The 20,392-nt window shown below is 40.4% G+C and overlaps 2 long non-coding RNA genes across 2 annotated transcripts; both read right to left on the bottom strand.

Annotated features, from left to right (window-relative positions):
* Positions 1–4,484: 4,484 nt before the first annotated feature.
* On the bottom strand, positions 4,485–5,962 carry LOC131827688 (uncharacterized). The gene is made up of 2 exons (XR_009352128.1): positions 5,668–5,962; positions 4,485–5,299 (listed from the first exon to the last, which is right to left on the bottom strand). It is a non-coding gene; the product is annotated as an uncharacterized LOC131827688 (long non-coding RNA).
* Positions 5,963–5,991: 29 nt separating this feature from the next.
* On the bottom strand, positions 5,992–20,170 carry LOC131827687 (uncharacterized). The gene is made up of 4 exons (XR_009352127.1): positions 19,929–20,170; positions 17,886–18,174; positions 14,468–14,744; positions 5,992–7,074 (listed from the first exon to the last, which is right to left on the bottom strand). It is a non-coding gene; the product is annotated as an uncharacterized LOC131827687 (long non-coding RNA).
* Between the last annotated feature and the right edge of the window lie 222 nt (positions 20,171–20,392).

Consider the following 20,392-nt stretch of genomic DNA (forward strand, 5'->3'; position numbering starts at 1 on the left):
ATAAAATGAAAACATGTCAAAGAATTTGTTTAGTTCATTCATTGATGGGGGACAAGATGTTACTACAATTCATGGAAGATTTTAAAATATCACACATATAGAAAAATATAAGAAATGCTGAAGTGAATTTATAAATAAATGGTTTCTTTTTAGGGCAATAAACAGTTGCATTCTATTGAATAACTAATGTGTATTTCTATGATCAAGAATAATATGCATCATGATCAGGTTTTTGCAACTAATACATCTGTAAAATAGCTCAAAATAATGAAAGGTAGAGATAACCCCAAAGAACATACTAGAAAACATTAGAAAGGACACTTTGATGACTCTAACATATATTTTGCCTATACGTTGAGAGATGCATATGCAGCATGTGCAATAAATGCTTGTACATGTGCACGCACACAGACGACAGGTGCTTATACGTATGCACACACAGACGGCAGACGTGGACACACTAATCTGAGCAGGAAGAGGGTTCAGCAATGTAGTAACCCACAGAGTCAATGTTCACAGATCAGTACTTCCCAGCTCTGTTGTTGTAGAACTGCAACAACCAGGTAGAAGCTGCAGTGAGGTAAAAAGGAGCAAATTTATAGCAGCATCAAGAGGAGGTAAAATACATAGGAACAAATTAAATAAGAAATGAGTGAAATACATTTTAATACTATGAACAATTGCAACAGAAGACATCAATGAGGTCATGGGAAGATCTCATGTTCTTGAATCGGAAGATCACCATAAAGATGTCAGTCTGCCCCTAAATAAACTGTGAAACCTATGATCCAAGTAAAAATAACGATACATAATTATTTTGAAACCAAACGTGATGATTCTAAATTTCAAAAAAGCCATGAAAGCGCTAAGCAAGGGAAGAGATAAGACTTGACATATCTGTGACCCAACAGCTGAAACAGTGGTAATAGCATACAGGAAAAGGGCAGAGAGCATGTAAGAGAAGTAGTGTGTGGACCACGCTTTTGAGTATTTTGCTGGAGACAGAGCCAGGAATGTTAATCCAAGTAGGGAGTGAAATGACATTATCACCAGAGAATCATTCATTCTTTTCTTTTCTCACTTCCTCTTTTTGAGAAACACCCGCCCCTGGAGAACCAGGTGTAGGAGATGGACTTACCTGCACTCATGTGGTGGCTATTGCTGCTGTCTTGGCTTTAGAAAAGCAGATATGCTGAAATGATCATCTGGTGAGCACTGAGGTCTGCAGAGAAGGTCATCTCCTCATTAATTTTTGCCTGGGAAAGGAGTGGGGATGCCAACGGTCTCTTTCAAGTTACACGTATAAGCATAGAAGATTTTGCATATTATTTCACTGATTTAATAGATTCAGGGATTCCAAACAGACCCGTGGAAGATCTCGGAGCACCTAAACCCCAAGTAACGCCCGTGAACCTACATTTATAGCAAAGCTGAATGGATATTCTGTGGTTTCCAAATTCCAGAATTCTCTTCTTTCAGACCCCAGTGAGAAGGCATTTCTCTGGCTTATTGAAACCTCAGATATTTTTATCATGTAATTTTATTTTTGTCCTTCAAAATTTCTTTTTACCTTTTTTTTTTTTTTACCTTTTTAAAATTTTTTTCAAGAAGGCTCCATGCCCAAAGTGGGGCTTGAACCCATGAACCCGGGATCGACAGCTGCACCGAGAGCCGCAAGTCGGCCAGACACCCTCCTGAGCCTCAGCTCAGGCTCTGTTTTGTATTTCATCCCATTGTTTGCCAAAATTTTCTGGAAACCTGTTTGTATCCCTACCCCCCAGTGTCTTACTATTCACTCCATATTTTAGTCTGCTCAGCCCCCACAACAAAAATACTATAGACCGAGTGGCTTAATGAACAGAGATTAATTTCTTACAGTTCTGGATGCTGGAAAGTCAAAGCTCATGGTGCCAACAAAGTACCAAGACTGAAGTTTCGTTCTGAAGACTCTTCTCCAGGCTTGTAGGCGGCTGCCATCTCGCTGTGCTCACGTGGCTTCTTCGCAGGTGGAGAGACAGTGAGTGAGCAGTCTGTGACCTCTCCGCATCACGATGCTAATCACGTTGGATCAGGGCCCCACCTTTAGGACGTCTAACCTTGATGTTTAACCTTAATTACTTGCATAGACACCCTGTCTTCAAATACAGTCCCAGTGGGGTGGACACAAACATTCAACTCACAGCCCCCGCTGCTTCCGCAGAAGTTCTCTGTGCTCATCTCCCCAGAGTGAAGCAAGCAAAGCACAGCAACAAAACTAGAATCTCCACTCTTCCTGCAGACCAGATAACGCTTCCTTTCCTGAAATAGGAGTCGTGCAAACGTCATCTTGTGGCTAAGTCTGTGTCCAGACGGTGATGGCCATCAGAGGACATCCAGTCTCCTCACAAACTTCAAGATTCTCTCTCCTTAGAGTTCATTTAGGTCACTTTAACCTTTTCTTTCTTCATGCTCAGCCAGAGTCAACGTTTCTCCTTCTGAGTTTGTGTCCAAAAGCTTGTCCAGCTGTCTCTCTCCTACCGTCAGTGTTACTCACTCACGCAAGGTCTGCATGAGAAGGCTCTTCCTCTCCCATGATATACAAAGCGCTCTTCTTTTAAAACACCTGATCCAGGTCTACACACTCCAGACTGCAGTTCACACTCCAACATGTGCTCCATAAATTTAAGCTAATGGTACATTTCAATTTCCTCAAGAATCTAGGTTTATTGCTTGTTTTGGTGTCCATTTCAGGTTGGCACTTGCAGTACTGGGCTCAGATCCATGAGAAAGGGACCATGTTCTAGTCCTGGCACTTTAGTGACCCCAACTCTGGCCTTATTCTTTCCATGTGATTAGGAGTTATCTGAGCCAAGAAGACAGGTCTACCTAAAGCTTAATCTTCCCCCTCTAACCATGCCCTGGGCACCCCAGGGCTTCCAGCCCCAACCACGTATGCTCACACCCAGGAACTACACAAGCCTTTTGGCTGTATTTCTCTCTGATGATGGACCTTGCCTCTTCCATGCCCACCCCAGTCTCAAGAAGTTGCTGTAGAATCATTTTTTACACTGAGAAGTGGATAGATTCATATATGCAGGCTGAAGGGGTAACTCAGATGTGTATGGGAGGCCCCCCCAGTGCAAGGAGAAGCTGAGGATGGACAGAAAAGGCTTTCACGGCCGGGGGCCAATTCACCCAACACCAGCATGTCCCTGCACAAAACTCCAAGAATCCTGAGAAATCTAAATTTGAAACTAATATTTTTGGTTATTTTGAATATTTGTTTGTCAAGATAGAAGAGAAAGCTACTTACTATTTCTCTGGTTTCCTTTAAATCCTCGAGGTATGTCAGATACATGGGCTTCAATTTATGCTCTTCCTTCAGGCTCCACAGATAGGGAAGAGCCTGAACTATTTTCTTAGATAAACATTTCTTGGTCTGGATAATGAATTATATGTTTCCTAACTCACTTCTACTCTAACCCTTCCCTGGCCCCCAGCGAAAAGTACTTACTAAATGGCTAAGACCATTTTTGTTTTTCACAGAGAGCTATTTCATGCCTTTTTTTTAAAAGATTTTATTTATTTATTTGACAGAGAGACAGAGACCACAAGTAGGCAGAGAGGCAGGCAGAGAGAGAGGAGGAAGCAGGCTCCCCGCTGAGCAGAGAGCCCGATGTGGGGCTCGATCCAGGATCCCAGGATCATGACTTGAGCCGAAGGCAGAGGCTTAACCCACTGAGCCGCCCAATCGCCCCTGTTTCATGCTTTTTCAACCCCATGTTTATCTGCTATTTTCAATCCGTCACAATTCAATAATTCTTGGCAATAACCATGAAAATAGCTGGTTTTACGACTGCTATTCCAAAACTCTACTGATCAAATATTAGGTCTCCAGGTCCTGTCAGGAACAGGCCAGTCCTGAAAGGGGCTAACATTTCCTCTGACTTGCGAAGTGGAGTTGCCTTGGGTCCCCTGGAAAGTCGTAAGCTTCACTTTTTCTCCTCTCTGCTTTTATTCAACTCTCCAAATGCAGACATTATGTATGATAAACAGAAACTGGCAGAAAACATGGTGTCCTTCCTCTTTTTCCTGTAAAAATGCCGCCTGTGCTGTTCCACACTAGACAGATTCGTCCTGTCGTCCAACTTTCTTAATTTTCTATCTGCAGCTGCCTAGGGACGTCTCTATGCCCATAGCAAAAGCTGAAGGAGAAAACTCAGCACTCGACATAACTAAAACACGTTGGTTGGTTCCCGCTACTACTGATTTTTTGCAGACCCTTCTACCTCATTAAGATGCTCATGGGTTCCCCTGTACCCTCCTCTGTCCTCTGCCTGCTTGCTTCCCTCTGGCTCCCTGAGAAGCTGTAGCACCTGCAGATGTGTCTTTCTCTATCTTTTCCTTTTCTCCACCTGCCCAGTGGGATACCTTGACCCTTTCCCTGTATTATACGGCTTCTTCTCTATTGTGAGAGCTTGGCACATGGCAGCCACTCAATAAAATATTCCTTCTTTTTCTTTTATTTATTAAAAGCTGTATTTGAATCAGTAGGAAAAATGTCTTCTTCAGATACTAAAACCGAGCCCTTGAAAATTTGTGTTAATGTCACAGTTTTCTAATTATAAAGCTAAGACTAGAAGTCAGTGTCAGTAATTGATACTAAAAACAAGATCAAATTATTCAAAACATAAAAAGAACGTAGAGAAGACGTTGTAAGGAAGCCCTTCAGAAGACCTTAAAATGTCCTTAAAACCAGGGTGTGGGGGAAGAATCTGTCAAATAAGACAAGCTGGAAGCAAAGAGGAGACTTTCAACACCAGCTTCTGAAACAAGGGATTGGCAAACAGTCTTTCGTTCCATGGCCCATCTACAAAGCAAAGGCATGTTCCTTTCCTGGAAGTCTATTGTCTCTTCTGTCTCCTGATGAGATAGGTTTGTCCTTTCTTCCTCTGATTATTTCCTGTTTGAGCGTCTGTCATCAGAGGCTGGAACAGAAATCTGTTCTTTGTATTCCAGTGACACCACTGCTCGGCTGTCTCAAGTGGTGGCCAGGCCAGGTCCCATGGCTCCCTGCCCCTCTGTAGCCGCATCTGCCAGGCCAGAATGCAGGACCAGAGATGTGGAGCTCAGCAGAAGTCAGGGCCTCGAACTGTGCTCCACGACCTTGACTTGTTTGTGTGCCCTTTGAATATGCATTTCCTCAAAGGGGGCTGGCAGTGATAACATGAAGAGCTGCAAATTCAGTTTCTAAGTTTCCAAGGAATTTCAGGAGGTGTCAATTAATACATAAAATGACAAGTAAAGATCTCCAGAGAGCCTGTGGAAAAAATTTTTCAATTGTAATGAATACAAAGATTTTGTATGATTAAGCAGGAAAATATGTACACTGTTGGCAATTTCCAGTAAACTATTAGTTCAGCTATGCCTTTCACTGTCACCGGTGTCAGACCACGAGGTGCTCCGGGGGAGAATGATTTATTCCATGGCTTCCAGAACACATTTGATTCATATCCTGTCTCCTAGGTTGTTTTACAATGTATCATGTTTCTCATTTGACAAGATGAGCATTTTATAGGTGGGTGGCAGATCACACATCTTATAAGTCTTCTTTTCTCTTGGGGATTGTGGGTAGAATTCAGGGGAACTCATGAGTTTAGATGCACAGAAAACTTGTGCTTTCATTACCTTTGGCTGACATGCAGGGTGTGCTTCCATTACGGCTAGAGGAATAAACTGCATAGTATCAGCAACACCCATGACTTTGTCCCCGCTGTAAATCATAGATACAGTCATCACGCATGTAATTATTGCAGATATCTGGAAATAACATTTTTGATCAGCAATATTTTAAAACTATGATGGTTATCAGACTCAGCCATGAATCTTGTTAGGTAAATGTGTTAGTAGAAGCACATGTATTATTGTATCACAAATTTGTTTTTAATATTTGGATAATGGAATTTCAACATAACATACTTTGTTAGTAATCTGTGTGTTTTGTCTTGGACATTTAAAAATATTCTGACAAGAAGATCCACAAGCTTCACCATTATTGCGGAAGCGGTGAAACGCGTCCAAAGCAGTGACAAGCAGAGCGGGGCTTCTCAAAGCTGAGTGTGGGTCAGAATCCCTGCAGAGCTTGTTAACACGCTGGCCACGGAGGCCTCCCCAGAGCTTCTGATCCAGCCAGTCCAGGGCGGGGGAGTTGGGGGCTGAGAACCTGCATTTAGAATAGGTTCCCGTTGAAGCTGAGGCAGCGCGTCCAGGGACCGCACTTCAAAAAGGACTGCGACAGCGCTGCTTGGAGAAAAGAGTGGGGAGCTCCTAAAACCCAAACCTAGGCTTGTTTTACAAAATCAGAGAGATGCTGGCAAGTGACAGTTCAGAAGAACTTGAAGTGTGCGCACATTAAAAAGAAATGCTCAGATGACTTTCTGCCATCAGAGCGAGGCAAATGCACGGTGTGAAGATTTGTAGCTTATACACTTGGTCTGCACTCATCACGAGAACAATGTAAGTCAACAGAAAAATCAACATTGTTGTCAAAAAAGCACACATTTTTACCTTAAGGAAGGAGATTTGCTAGTCAGGCTGCTGTATTCAAGAAACCAAACCAGAGTGAAAGTGTCTAGTTTTGATATTTTCAAATGTACATTCCTTAAAACTCAGTGTCTCTAAGTGTGCCGTGCATGTGACGAAACATTCACTGCAAAAAGAAAAACAACTCATTCTGTTTCTTTTATTCCTCCTCCGGTCCCTCTCAGAAGCCCGTCCAAGACAGAACACTTTGGAATCTAATTGCGTAGACGCTGGTATGAGCTGATGAACAGCAAAGGGTCTTCCCATCTGCAATCAGTTCAAGCTCTGAAGGTCGACTTTGCATTTCTGATCCAGATCGGGACAGTTGCCGCTGGAGTGTTTCATTTTCTCTTGTGCATTTCTATTCCTCCTCAGGCCAAAGCATTCGGCAGAGCATGTGGTGACTGCCGCGCCCCCCGACTGCCGTCTTCAGCTAACAGGAGCTCCGGAGGCGTGCGGTCAGGTTGGACATGCAGCAAACCTTCCCAGCAGAGACAGATGCACAGACACCAGCTGAGAGGAAAAGAGATAAGGTGACTGTGAATCAACACACAAGGTTCTCGACACACTGTGTTCCAGAAATGACGTCCAGCTCAGAATTCTGGTATCATTCCGTTCTCCAGAACCCCGACAGGACACACAGGCTCCCTGCTTATACAACCATTCAGTCAAGCTTAGCTTACATACTAAAAGAAGAGGTAATATGTGAGCACGGAGGGAGCCAACATGACAAAACATACGGTGGACCAGCATTAACGTTCGCTAGGTACCAGGAAACGCACACATGCAAACAACACTCCCGGGGCGGTGGGCAGCTGCCCAGGCTGGCCGTGGAGCTACGTTGTTAAATAAGTGGGGAAATCAGCAGCCAACAGGCTTAGGAAATTTAAGTAAGTCGGCCAAATATGGCTGCAGGCACTTAGAATTTGAGAATCCTGAGTAAAAAGGCAGTTAGATTTCTAGAGGATAAGACCTGGATCATTTCACTGTTAAATATGATTATTATTAGTTTCTTTTTTTTACTGACGAAAGAGCAGCAGGGACAATGATTGAAACACAAACGTTAACCCATAAGAGGAAAAGATTTCTTAGTTTCCTTTTTATCAAAATAAATGAAAGCTTTCATAAGTACCCAAGATCTCTAAGACATTCCAAGATTTATTGTAGTTCAGAGAAGCAGCAGCTAAGAAAGTGTTCGTAGAATCATTATTGTCTCTAACTTTTCAACTGTACAAGGAAAGGACACTTAGTAAGTAGTAAATGATAACAGCCAATCATTTGATTAATTAGATATTGTTCTCTCTCATGTCAAAAGTAAAAAAAAAGATGACATAGCTCCAAAACTTACATGACTAACTGATGCTTTGATTGTCGATGACACCAAAGTCATGAACACATTGTGTCCACGACATGAGCTACGATGTGTTACACATTTTGCTAGACACCTTCCTAGATTAATAATTGTTATTTATCAAAACTTCATCTGCCAAACTCTTAATTATTTCTTTCATATTCTCTTGTTTCCTCTTAATTCATAACTCGGCAAGGCAGGTATTGGAGTTCCTGGTTTGCCTGTGAAGGATTTGAAGCAATTAATGCGTTTGTCGAGGAGCCACGTGGCTGTCAGTGGACAGTGAAGGACCCATCTGGGTCCAGACTTCCACAGCGCTCGCAGCGGGACGAGTCATTCATTTTAAAGATGAACAGTTAGGGGGGCCTGGTGGTTCAGTCGCTTACGCCTCTGACTCTGGTTTCGGGTCAGGTCATCATCCCAGTGTCAGGTGGTCAAGCCCCGGCTGGGCTCTGCCCGCCGTGGAGCCTGCTGAAGGTTCTCTCTCCCCCGTGGCCTTTCTCCTGTGGCTCAGAGTGCGCGCACTCTCTCTCTGCCCCCAAAAAGGTTAATAGTTAGAAATGCAGGGAATGTTTGTGTTTCTAACTGAGAAGTAAAAAATCTCACTTACATGCTCTTCATTGTATCCAGAATGTTAGATAACGACGTGTGGCTGGCCCTTGGTCATGGGTGTGCTGGGATGACTGGGAGGACTTTTACTGACTTGTCGCTCCAGGTCAGCTGTACTTAGGAACCATTTTGATCGAAATCCCCACTGGCTTCAAGTCTTTGATTCGTAGATGCCATATAATGAGTTACTCTTGTTAGGGACAAGGCTGCAATGAATGCCTAATAACCGGGATGGTCTACTCTGAATGGAGTACTTTTGGGCTAAATTATTGATGGTGTAAAAGTCTCCTTATTTCACAGTGATGTATGTACATTGTGATATGTAGTGTTGACATTTGAGTCCCAAGCCCAAGCACATGGAAGAACTCCAGAAACTCTTATCGAATAAATGAATAATTAAAAATTTTCATACTTAACTGCTCTTATCAAAGCACCGTGTTACTCCTTAGCCTCCACAGCATTTGCTATACTATTTACCTTCCAAGACGACTTTTTGTTGTTTCACTACTTTTATGGTCTGCTTTTTTCTCTGTCACCTTTACTGTCTTCTTCTCACCATCTCTCAAATGCAACTAATTTACGGGGTGCCTTCACTGCCTCCTCCAATCACACTCTCTCCGGGTGGTCCCAGTCAATGTTATGTCTTCAACTATCACATTTATGTTGAAGAAACAGAAAGAGAAGGGGGGGAACTTGGCTTTGGAAATATCAAACTAATACTCCAGGATCATCTCACACCAACGTGTCCAAAGACGAGCTACTCACTTATCTTGTTAATCCTTCCCCAGCATTCTAGATTTAATCACCCTTGTCACATTCTGTCTTTGCTGAAGCTCAAATTTTAAAAGTCCTTGAACATACTCCCTTTTACTGGCCATCTATGCTCAATCACTCTCCAGGACCTGTTAATTTGTTTTCACCGATGTCGCAGGAATGTCATTTCTGTTTTCCTCTTCCATTGCCTTAGTTCAGTTTCTTAAAATCGTCCAGTTGGAGCGTCCTTTCTTTCTCGTATCTGGCTTCCTTCTGTGGATCCCTCCTTGCTTTGGGCATCTATCCACATGCGGCTCCCAACTATTAATATTTTTTACCTGGAACAAATTAGACCATTTCATTTTCCCTCCTAAGACCTTGCCTTACCATTACCTATGCTATAAAGCTCAAAATCTTGCACACAGAACATATGTCTCTTGTAACCGAGGTGCGACTCATTTCTCTACTCTTCTTTTCCTCCCTTCTCCACGGTTTGGAGCCAAGCGTGCTGACCTCCTCCTTCTCTCAACACACGGCACGCTTCCAGAACATGGCGCCCTGAATGCCCCACCCCACCTCCTTCTCTTGGCAATCTTCCACCATCATCGGGTGCCGGTTCAAATGTATCTCATCCATGGCTTTTCCTCACTCCTTCAGGCAAGTCATTGTTATCTTTCCTTCTCCCAAAGGACTCAAGCTCACAAGGTGATTGTATCAGTGGTCCGTAGTGACGGAAATGAACCAAAACATAAATATGACCTGGCTTCAAGCATGTGGGGCGCCTGGGTGGCTCACTGGTTAAAGCCTCTGCCTTCGGCTCAGGTCATGATCTCAGGGTCCTGGGATCGAGTCCCACATCGGGCTCTCTGCTCAGCGGGGAGCCTGCTTCCCTCTCTCTCTGCCTGCCTCTCTGCCTCCTTGTGATCTCTGTCAAATAAATAAATAAAGTATTAAAAAAAACGACTATAAGCATGTTACAATTGTGTTACAAGGAATAAATATCCCCCAAAAGGCATGTATTGGCCTGAGAGAATAAATTCTATGGCTTTAGTGATGAAATTTTGTGCAAGATGTTGTGGGCGTTTCAATCATGTGTTTGACTTCCTTGCAAGGGTAAAGGGTATATTCGGGGACACTGAAGTTTACTGGGAACTTGTGTAAACAACTTCTATTCAATGGCAATTGTAATATTCTGCCTACTTATAACTATGATTTTTTAAAATTCACTCATTCATTCAGTAACTATCTATCTAAGTCCTGTAGTGCGGCAGAGGAGCAGCTCGTAGTGAGTAAGCACAGACGCCACATGCACGTCACGGCACTTAGAGATTTTCACTATTAGGTCTCTAATGTCCAAGAGATTTCTAAATAAATGATGTGTTACTAAAAACACATCATGAAAAATTCCCATAATAAATTGTAGATGAGAAGAGAATTCAGTATGCTATGTATAATGAAAAAAAAAGATATTAGAGAATTTAGTAGCTAAAATAGTTAATAAATAAGTGAATAGAAAATTATAAAGGGTATATAGGAGAGATTGGGAAAATACTATTTAGGTAGTACACTGCCAGATTGTCCAACGTTAAGTGCCAGTTTCACAAATTCAGTAAACTGCATTAGAAATATGGAAAAAGAGAGGTGCCTGGGTGGCTCAGTCAGTGAAGTGTCTGCCTTCTGCTCAGGTCCCAGGATGGGGTCTCGCAGGGAGTCTGCTTCTCCCTCTCTGTGACCCTCTCCCAGTGTATGCTCTCTCTCTCTGTCTCAACTAAATAAAAAAAAAAAAAAAAAAAAAAAAGGAAGAAGAGAAAAGAAAAGAAAAAAGAAATATGGAAAAAGGAAAAGGCTTTATCCTAGTCTTTGCCCCCAAACTGTATTTCATGACAGCGTGAATATGTATGTAAAACGCAGTCCAGAGCCGTACTACAGAAGACCTTCAAAAAAGCACGGATGTCAAGTCAGTTCCCAAGAACATGACCATCGCGCCCTTTCGCCATAAAGCTGACATTGTTTCGTCTACTACTACGCATCCAGGTGCGCAGAGGAGAAAGGACAGTGACACAGCCAAAGTGTTCCTAACGTGTCGTCAGGAGTGAGCTTCAGCACACGAAAGGATTCCTAGTATATTTTAATGGAGACAGAGTTTATAATATTCATCAGATCCTCCGAGGGACCTAACATTATCCAAAAGTTTTAGAGCCCAAAGCGCAGGAGGGAGAGAAATACAGAGAAAATGAGATCAGAAATGAAATAATTCCAAGGCAATAATTAAGAGTACTTTTGAGGCCCCAAATTAAAAAAAAAAAAAAAAGTTGAAAAAATTCTAAAATAAAACAGGATATGTTAAGGACTTAATTACCTCTCAAAATCTGGCTATTTTGCTTAGTATTTGGAATGGAGATAAAGGGTTAAAGCAACAGAAAACTTCCCTATTGTTCCGATGTTTTAGTGTTTGCTACAAACAACTTTTGGGAGAGCAATTTTGGATCTACAACTCTCAAAATCCTCTCAGTCAAGATTTGCCTTTGGTTTATAAACAAACTTTATATTGGATTTTGTTCTTAAGGATGCCTGGCACTGTGGTCTGTGTTCTGTATTGTCATTGGATTTACCCCGAAGAAAAATTGTTTTTAAAAATACACATATCAGGGCACATGGGTGGCTCGGCTGGTTACACTCATGATCTCAGGGCCCTCGGACTGAGCTGCTGGCTCCGGGGGGGATCGGCTTCTCTCTCTTCCTCTGCCCTGTCTCTCTCTCAAATAACTAAGACTAAAAGAATTTATATGTAAACACACACACACACATATATATCTCCTTTGCTCTTAGGTATTGTACTAGATCAGTAAGATGTTTCAGAACTGAAAGCAAAGAGATTAAGAAGCAAATACACCCATTTCACTATGACCTCATTTCTCCAAATGATTAAAAAAAAAGTCAGTCAAATGAAATGCAATGGATGTCTGCACGTACAGATTTTGAAAGCAGTTTTGAATACAGCATATTCCGAGTCTTGAGAGTCTCCTTAATAAACGAATTACAGCTCTTTACTGAAATCACTTCCTGATAAACAGCCAACACGAAGAAAATAAATATAAGGCAGTTTGTGGACTCAGGCTTGGCGAGCCAGCGTCGGTGCGCCGGTATCTTGGCTTGAGGACAAGAGCCATCATTTCTTTTCTCTAAAATAGCTGAATTCTATCCAACTCAGAATGTTGTAAGTTTATGCATTTGTTAGAGTGAAAATTAAGGTTAACAAAGATGACAAACGCCACTGGACTAACTTCTCTGAGACCCTCCCTTTCCCACATGCCCCCTTCTTGTTTCGTCAAACTGGAACCACTGCCAATAGCTCACAGACTGGGCTGTACTTTCCCAGCCACTGTCCGTGCAGTGAGTGACACAAACACAGGCGCAGCTACAAAAACCTCTCCTTTTGTAGATTTGGCTTCTTACGTGTATTAAAATAATATAATAATTTTCTGCTTAAAATGATGATGATTATATCTTTACAAATACATCTGTGTATATTTGTAGTAGGTGACAATCTCTAGGGAATATTTAAATGATGGTATCATGACTATGTCTCATATAAAAATTAAGAATTTTTAAAGAAATTACTAGATTTGAACAAATACAAATTGATGAACTTTATATGGCTCGATTTTCCAAACAGTATTATTAGTTCAACGATACAAATTAAAGTCATATTAAATCATTTGTTACTGTTCAAAATGGTCAATAACCCCAATGATTCTTAAAATTATTCAATTTATTAACAGAAATTGAAGAAAAGGGAGAGTATGTGCTGAAGTAGAGAGAAAGAGCAAAGGCACAAGGATCAGAAAGAATCCGAGGCCCTCGGGGTCCTCAGCCATGAGCTCGGAGGTTCTAGAAGACTAAGACTCTGACGTTAGGTGGAGGAGTTTTATCACAAACAGAGGAGCATTGATGTGAAAGAAAATGACATGATGTGACTAAAACTTTCACTAGGGATTATCCTACTAGGTTAGATAAAAGAGGACAAATGAAGTAAATATTTTTCTCAGAGGAATACAGAAGACTATTTTGCAAGATTTTGATTATGAAGAGTGAGATGGGGAAGACTGGAAATTGTGCCCAAGGGCCTGGAAGGATGACGGCTGAAGTCATTGAGGAGAAGGAGCAGCAAGAGAACATTGAAAGGGAAACAGATGGTCTAAGGTCAGCCATGAGAATAGCCATAGTGGAGAAGCTACTGATGCAAATTTCAAAATTATAACGTGTGCATCGTGCGTGTTGTGCCACAGTGTTTTCCTGTGCGTGTTACCTCACTTGACTTGACAGCGACGAGCCTCGGTCACGTCAAACCAAGAACCGTGGCCGAAGTCAACCAAGTGTAATTCTGACTTAGGGAAGATTAGAAACACCTAATGCCATTGGTTTAATGCTACCCTATCTGCTTGACAGGGTGCTAAGTTTTCCAAAATCAGTTATTTTAACCACCACAACAAATTTTCACCAGTCACTGTGGCTCCATTTTGCAGATGAGGAAATTGAGATTCACAGAACTTTTGTGACTTTCCCAAGATCACATAATTAGGAAACGACAGAACGAGCATTCTTCCCAGATGTGACTGGTTACAAACATTGAACATATTAATAAATCTTGGATCCATAAAGCTGAGGGACCTTTCCCGAAGACCGACAAAAGATCAAACTTCCTGGCCACACGTTTGCCATTCGGCCCTGTGCTTTTAAGTTAAAAAGTAAATTAATCAAAATTAATCTATATACTGTTATAGTTATAAAAGACTTTAACAATGTATGATGACAGATATTATCTAGACTTATTGTGGCGATCACGTTGCAACACACACAGGCATTGTATCGTTATATCATTATAGTAACGACGACAATGACCAGTCTGCCTCAATTAAAAAAAGTAATCTATAAATCTATGGACGAAGGAAAAGATAAAGTTAAGTGAACACATTTACTGACTGCGTTCTGTCAGGTGCTTCTAAGCACCCTCCAATATTTTCTTCACGATTTCTCTGTTTTTACAATTTCATTCCTTCGCTTGTTCTTACAGTACCCAGGGGCTCAACAGCACAAGGAGGTGATGAGGTCTACGCCCCCGTCTTCCCGCAGGTGGAGGGAGTGGGAGTGATGTTGGGAGCAGATCCTGCTCTCTGTGCTGCTTCCATCTACCAGGACTCTTCAAAGCACTCTGCGCACATCAGTGCGGGTCCTCACAACGGTGTTGCGAAGTGAGCACATCACGATCTTCATCTCATCAATGAGTGAAAGAAGGTGCAGGGTTGTTAAGTAGTTTCTAGAAGTTTTCAGAGATAAAGAGATCCCGGATCTGGATGGAGGTCCCCTGCCCCTGCAGCCTGTGCTACTAGCTGAAACACAGTACTGACTTTGTGCAACGTGACAAGGGACACTCCGTGCCCCTACTGTGGTTCCAGAAGCCTGCAGAGGTCTGCAGCAGAAAAACAACAACAACAAAAAATGTTTACCATTTAAACACACACAAACCAGAAAATAAAAACAGGATGAGAAACTGTATTTCTGACTGCAATCCAATCCCTACCAACAAAGCAAAACAAAATACACAACGTAACACAGACACAACTTAAATACATTCATGTTTATATTTTATGAATTTTTAAATAATGGGAGAAAAGAGATTTCACAAATATCAAAACAAAGAGCAGATAAACTAAAAACAGATAACTCCTGTTGATATTTTCACATGGAGCATTGAAATGCCAAGAAAGACTGTGAGAATGTCTAATTTTAAACATTCCAAGGGTGAATGTAACTAAATATTAAGACAAGCGGAAGAGGAAAAGAGGAAGATGCCCTTTTGATCCCTGACAAGGTCTGAGGAATTTAGTTCTCGAAAATACAGATATGAATGAAATAAATAACCACATAAAATCATTCCAGGATCTTTTTTCTCATTGTGAAGGTAAGAGATGTGGTTTTATGCTTAACTCTTAACTTCATCAAATAATGCTGCTTTCTCCCTTGTGTTGCAATAATGACACAATTTTTGAATTGCAATTTTTCTTGAGTATAAATAAGAACTTTAAAAGGTGATAATATTCTTATAAAAACCATTTCTGCTAAATATAGACTGACAGAATTGAAACATGCTAATAGGGGCGCCTGGGTGGCTCAGCTGCTTAAGCATGTGCCTTTGGCTCGGGTCATGATCTCAGGGTCCTGGGATCGAGTCCCGCATCGGGCTCTCTGCTCAGCAGGGAGCCTGCTTCCCTCTCTCTCTCTGCCTGCCTCTGCCTACTCGTGTCTCTCTATCTCTCTGTCAAATGAAGAGATAAATAGAATTCTTTAAAAAAAAAAGTGCTAATATTGGATTTTTTACTGAAAATTACAATTAGACAAACCGATATAGTACACACTACCCCATTCAGTTCTGTAAGTTAGGCAATCTGAGAAGTTCCTTAGATACCATTCATTCTACAGCTCCATATTAAAATCTCTCACTTGTAGCAATTGCTAAACTGAATCAAACTGTCCCTTGGTCTTCTCCTTTGCACACGACCATCACACAAAGCAAACTCCAGGACAGCATCCTTATTCCCAACTGTATTTAAGGAAAACTATTTTCCTCTGGTTAATAATATGGTTGTCAAGGGAATACTAACACAAAATCGGTCAAGAAGCCTGATAATAGTATCTGTGCTTTACGTGAGAGGGGGTTTAAATCTACTGTGGTTTATAGATCTTACTTTGTGTCTGTATCAAATTTTGAAGTAATGCCAAGAAGATCTCTCAAATTCCCTGCTAAGATCTTGAAAAAAAAAAAGAAATTATTTGCCTAATTTAATTTGTAAGTTAATTTAAACTTTTTAATTTATAATGTATTACTCTCAAGGTTCTATTTGAAAAACCATAAACTGGGGACTAAATGAATGAATAATTAAAGTATATCATTCAGGTGTGTTTCATGAAGTTAATCATTTTATTAAAGACTTTAGGGAAAAAAGTGGGCTTTTTCAGATAAAACCAATTTATTGACTGACTTCTCCTGAATTAGGACCAATGTCATTTTCTCAGAGCAGTCTTCTACAGCACTCTCTGTGGCATATCTTCTCCTTCTTCTCCATTTAGTACTCCTCACCCTATCGGTCTGTTTGCTTTGTTTTCTTCAATTATCTGCATCTTTTCACTTATCCGCTTACGTAGTAATGGTTTGTTTGTTTCCATTAACATGTAGGCACCATAAGCTCAGGGCTTTTTTCTGTCTTGCCGACTGCTACCTCTCCAGTGCCTAGAGATAGATGCTCAATAAATATGGCTTGAACAGATGAATTAAACAATGAAAACACTAACGACGGGTGGTGGTCATACGGAACATTTATTTGTTTGAGGGTCTGTGAGGTTATTCTAGTGTGTTGACATTGCCACAATCATCTACTTATCATTTTCTGTCTCACCAGCTATTGGAGGCCACTTACCACCACGTGCCAGTCAAGAAACAGGTGTTTAGCGTGAAATTAAAAATTAGTATGACAGATTGAATTATTCCAATGGTCAGGGTAATGACTTAATTAATTAACTTATTTATTGACTCAACAAAAGCTTGAGTACTTCATATCAGTTAACTTGCTAGGTGCTGAGGATACAGTATGACTTAGATGATAGAAATTATATAGGCACCATCATGAAACTTGCCATACATTTGTGGCAAGGTAGGACATAACTCAAAAACACAATTAAAATTGTGTCATGTTATAGAAGGAGAATTATGTCATATCTCACCTAGCCTAGGAAAAGAAGCAGAAGGATCAGTGAGGTCTCCTTGGGGAAGTCACATTTAGAAGGCAGCTCTAAGGCAGCCAAACAAGCAGGGGCCGTTAGGGAGATTATTCCAAAAAAGTGATCTAGATTTGAAAATTCAGTTACATATGAAATCTACATTACAAGATACGGCATTTTCTATATACCTGTATTACATTAAAAATATTTCCTCTACATCTTTATGCACAGATGCAAGTACATTATAGGGAACTAAAACAATTTACCAGTAGTGTCTTCCAACTACCCTATAGTAGTAAAAAGTTTGTAAGTACGACTTAAAACCCTTTGACCTGATTGTATGATGATGGTTTCATAGCCGAAGAAGCATGTAGTGGTATCGTTTTAGAACACGAAGCACCATTTAGAAGCAGGAGTTTTCCACCTTCTTGGAAAAGGTATGTAGTTTTCATTTTCATGAAGAGAGGATATTGGCACTTGAAATTCCCACAAAAGTACTAGGAGTCAGAGATCCTGTTAGGATCGAGCTGTTTATCAAAGCCAAACTTATGAATGTGGGGAGTAGAGCGGTAGCTCCCAGGAGCTCTGGGGTTGGGGGGTTGAGGGGCTGAGCAAGGGTACAAACATGCAACCGTGGATGAAACAAGGCTGGAGCTCTCGCGTACAGCGCGGTGATTGCACATAACCCCACTACATTATAGACTTTAAAGCTGGTAAGAGACTGGAACTTAATTGTTCCCGCCACAAAAAAGAAATGATAATTATGTAAAGTCAGAGAGTGTTAGTTAATGCTCCATGGGAATCATACAATATGTCATTGAATCAACTCACGTACATCTTATTTCCTCAAGATTATATGTCAGTTATGTTCCAGTGAAGACGGAGCAGGTTGTCGAGGATAATCGTTGCACAGCAGTGGTTTGGAAAGACAGACACTGCCTGCTCATGTAAGCATCTTAAGTGCAAATGGCCGAAGACAATGGCCCAGGGTGGTGATATAAATGTGCTATTTCTTTCACTTTGAATCTCTTCCTCTTCTCATAACCAGATGGTTCCAAGTAATCAGCAAACTGATTTCGGCTGGTGGGAAACTCTTCTTTTTGTTCCCTGATGCAGAGGAAAGCCTTTTAATAAAAAATAATTAAATATTTGGGGAACAAAATAATATTTTCACTATTCCTAATTATAACTTAAAGTGAATAGCATGGTCCATTTAACACAAATTAATATCAGTTTTAAGTAATTATTAACTCTCATTCTGAAGTATGGAGAAAAGTGAAAGTAAAACTTTCAAATTTTGCTTTTTACAATTTTACATTGCTTTTTTACATTAAAATGTAAAAGCATCCTTATCTAAAGAAATATAAAAACTGAAAATACAGTACGATTCAGTTAATACAGGTAACATTTTCTAACACAACGGAGCATATTTCTTTTCAGTTTAAGTGTGGTCACCATTACATCACAAAAAAACACAGAATTAACTCAAGTATTTTAATATTCAAGAACTTAACACAGATTTTTACAGGGAAGATCTGGGTCTTTTAGAGCAAAAATGCTCCATCCTCATTCATACTGACTAAATATAAAGTGTTGCTACTTCAAAAAGTCTCACACTTTATTAAAAAACAAAACAAAACAAAAAGGTAGATCCCTTATAGGACAGCAGAAGGGAAATAAACTTAAAGGCTAGTATAATTGGGAGATATTCTTTGCTTTCTGTCTTTTAAAGATGATGTTGGAAAAAAAAACTGAACATCATAATTTTACTCAAAAAAAGTGTATATATTCCTGTAAATTGTGTGAAACAGAATGTATTTCCTCTGAGAATCCTTTGGCTAGCTTGTTTTCCTCAACCTTTATGACACACAGAAATAGAGGCTTTATAACTTTTGTTTTCTTTTTGGTTTAGAGCACTGGGACACTTTGCAAAGATTCACAGCTGGCAAATCTTTCCCTCGCTTAATGAATATTCATCACCATTTGCAAAGATAGAGTGACAAGAAAAACTCAGTTCTTTTAATATATAACAGAGCCTGGCCCACTCCTAATGCTTGCTTCCTGCTTTTGAACACTGAATTACTCTAGTAGGAAATAAATGAAAGAAAACTTCCCTGTGAAAGAGGAAAAAAAAATGACCAAACCAAAAACGGAGGAGTACGAACTGGTTTGATTATAAAAGTCTTTCAAGAAGTTTAGTCTCAAAAATGTTTACTGTTTCAATTAATATTCCGTTTGCTCTCAAACTGGGTCGTTACCCACAAGCACGACTCATTGCATCACCATCAGTGCGTAGTCATCTTAAATCACTTGAATGAATTCTGAACGAGACTGAAGGAATGGCTGCACTTCAGTACAAAAACCTACTACAGTGATCTGTTCTTCTAAATATTGAAAATAAGGCGCGCCTGGGTGGCTCAGTGAGTTAAAGCCTCTGCTTTCAGCTCGGATCATGATCCCAGAGTCCTGGGATCGAGCCCCGCATCGGGCTCTCTGCTCGGTGGGGAACCTGCTTTCCCCCCTCTCTCTCTCTGCCTGCCTCTCTGCCTACTTGTGATCTCTGACTGTCAAATAAATAAATAAATAAACTTTAAATATTGAAAATAAGACGCGCCTCATTGTCAACACCCTCAGATCGTAATGACATTGAAGCTCTTATTTGCTCTACAGAGTAGAGTCTTTTTCAAATACATCCTGATTATTAGACTGAGGTGAGAAGCTTTTTAAAAACACCTACCACATAGATATTGCAACTAACTTCATTCAGGCCTTTGGTGAAAAAAGCTCAAAAAACCCTCTGTTGCAGTAATGTAAAATTAGGTACAGTTTCATTTAAAACAAAACAAAAAAGTAAAACAACCCAAAACCAAGTACTCACAAACACGAGCGGTTTCTCATTTCTCCCCCCTTCCACATAAAGTCTTTTTTCTTTTATACTTGAAAATTATTGAAAGTAAATAATCATTGCAAAATCAAACAACATATAATAACAGGGGGAGCATTAAATGTGGACACGTTCCCCCATGGGTTACTGTGTGTCTAAAACACACAAAATGTAGCATTCACGAAAAAAGAAAACAATGTGAAGATTTAGAACTTTATTTAAAATCTGACCAGCTTATTATTAAAAAGTATTACATAAAATGAAGCAAACTGTGTTCCATTATTAATAGAAAAGACTAATATTTAAATCAGATATCATAAGTTAAACACCAATATATTTTCATGTCCTTAATATGTCAAGCTATTAAATAATTCTTCTCCATATAGTACCCTGTTCCCTGGTGATTCTTCAGCAGTGTTACGAGGTTGCTAAGTTTAAAACACACACACACACACACA

Source organism: Mustela lutreola, chromosome 3 (assembly GCF_030435805.1).
Source record: "Mustela lutreola isolate mMusLut2 chromosome 3, mMusLut2.pri, whole genome shotgun sequence".
Classification (NCBI taxonomy): Eukaryota; Metazoa; Chordata; class Mammalia; order Carnivora; family Mustelidae; genus Mustela; species Mustela lutreola.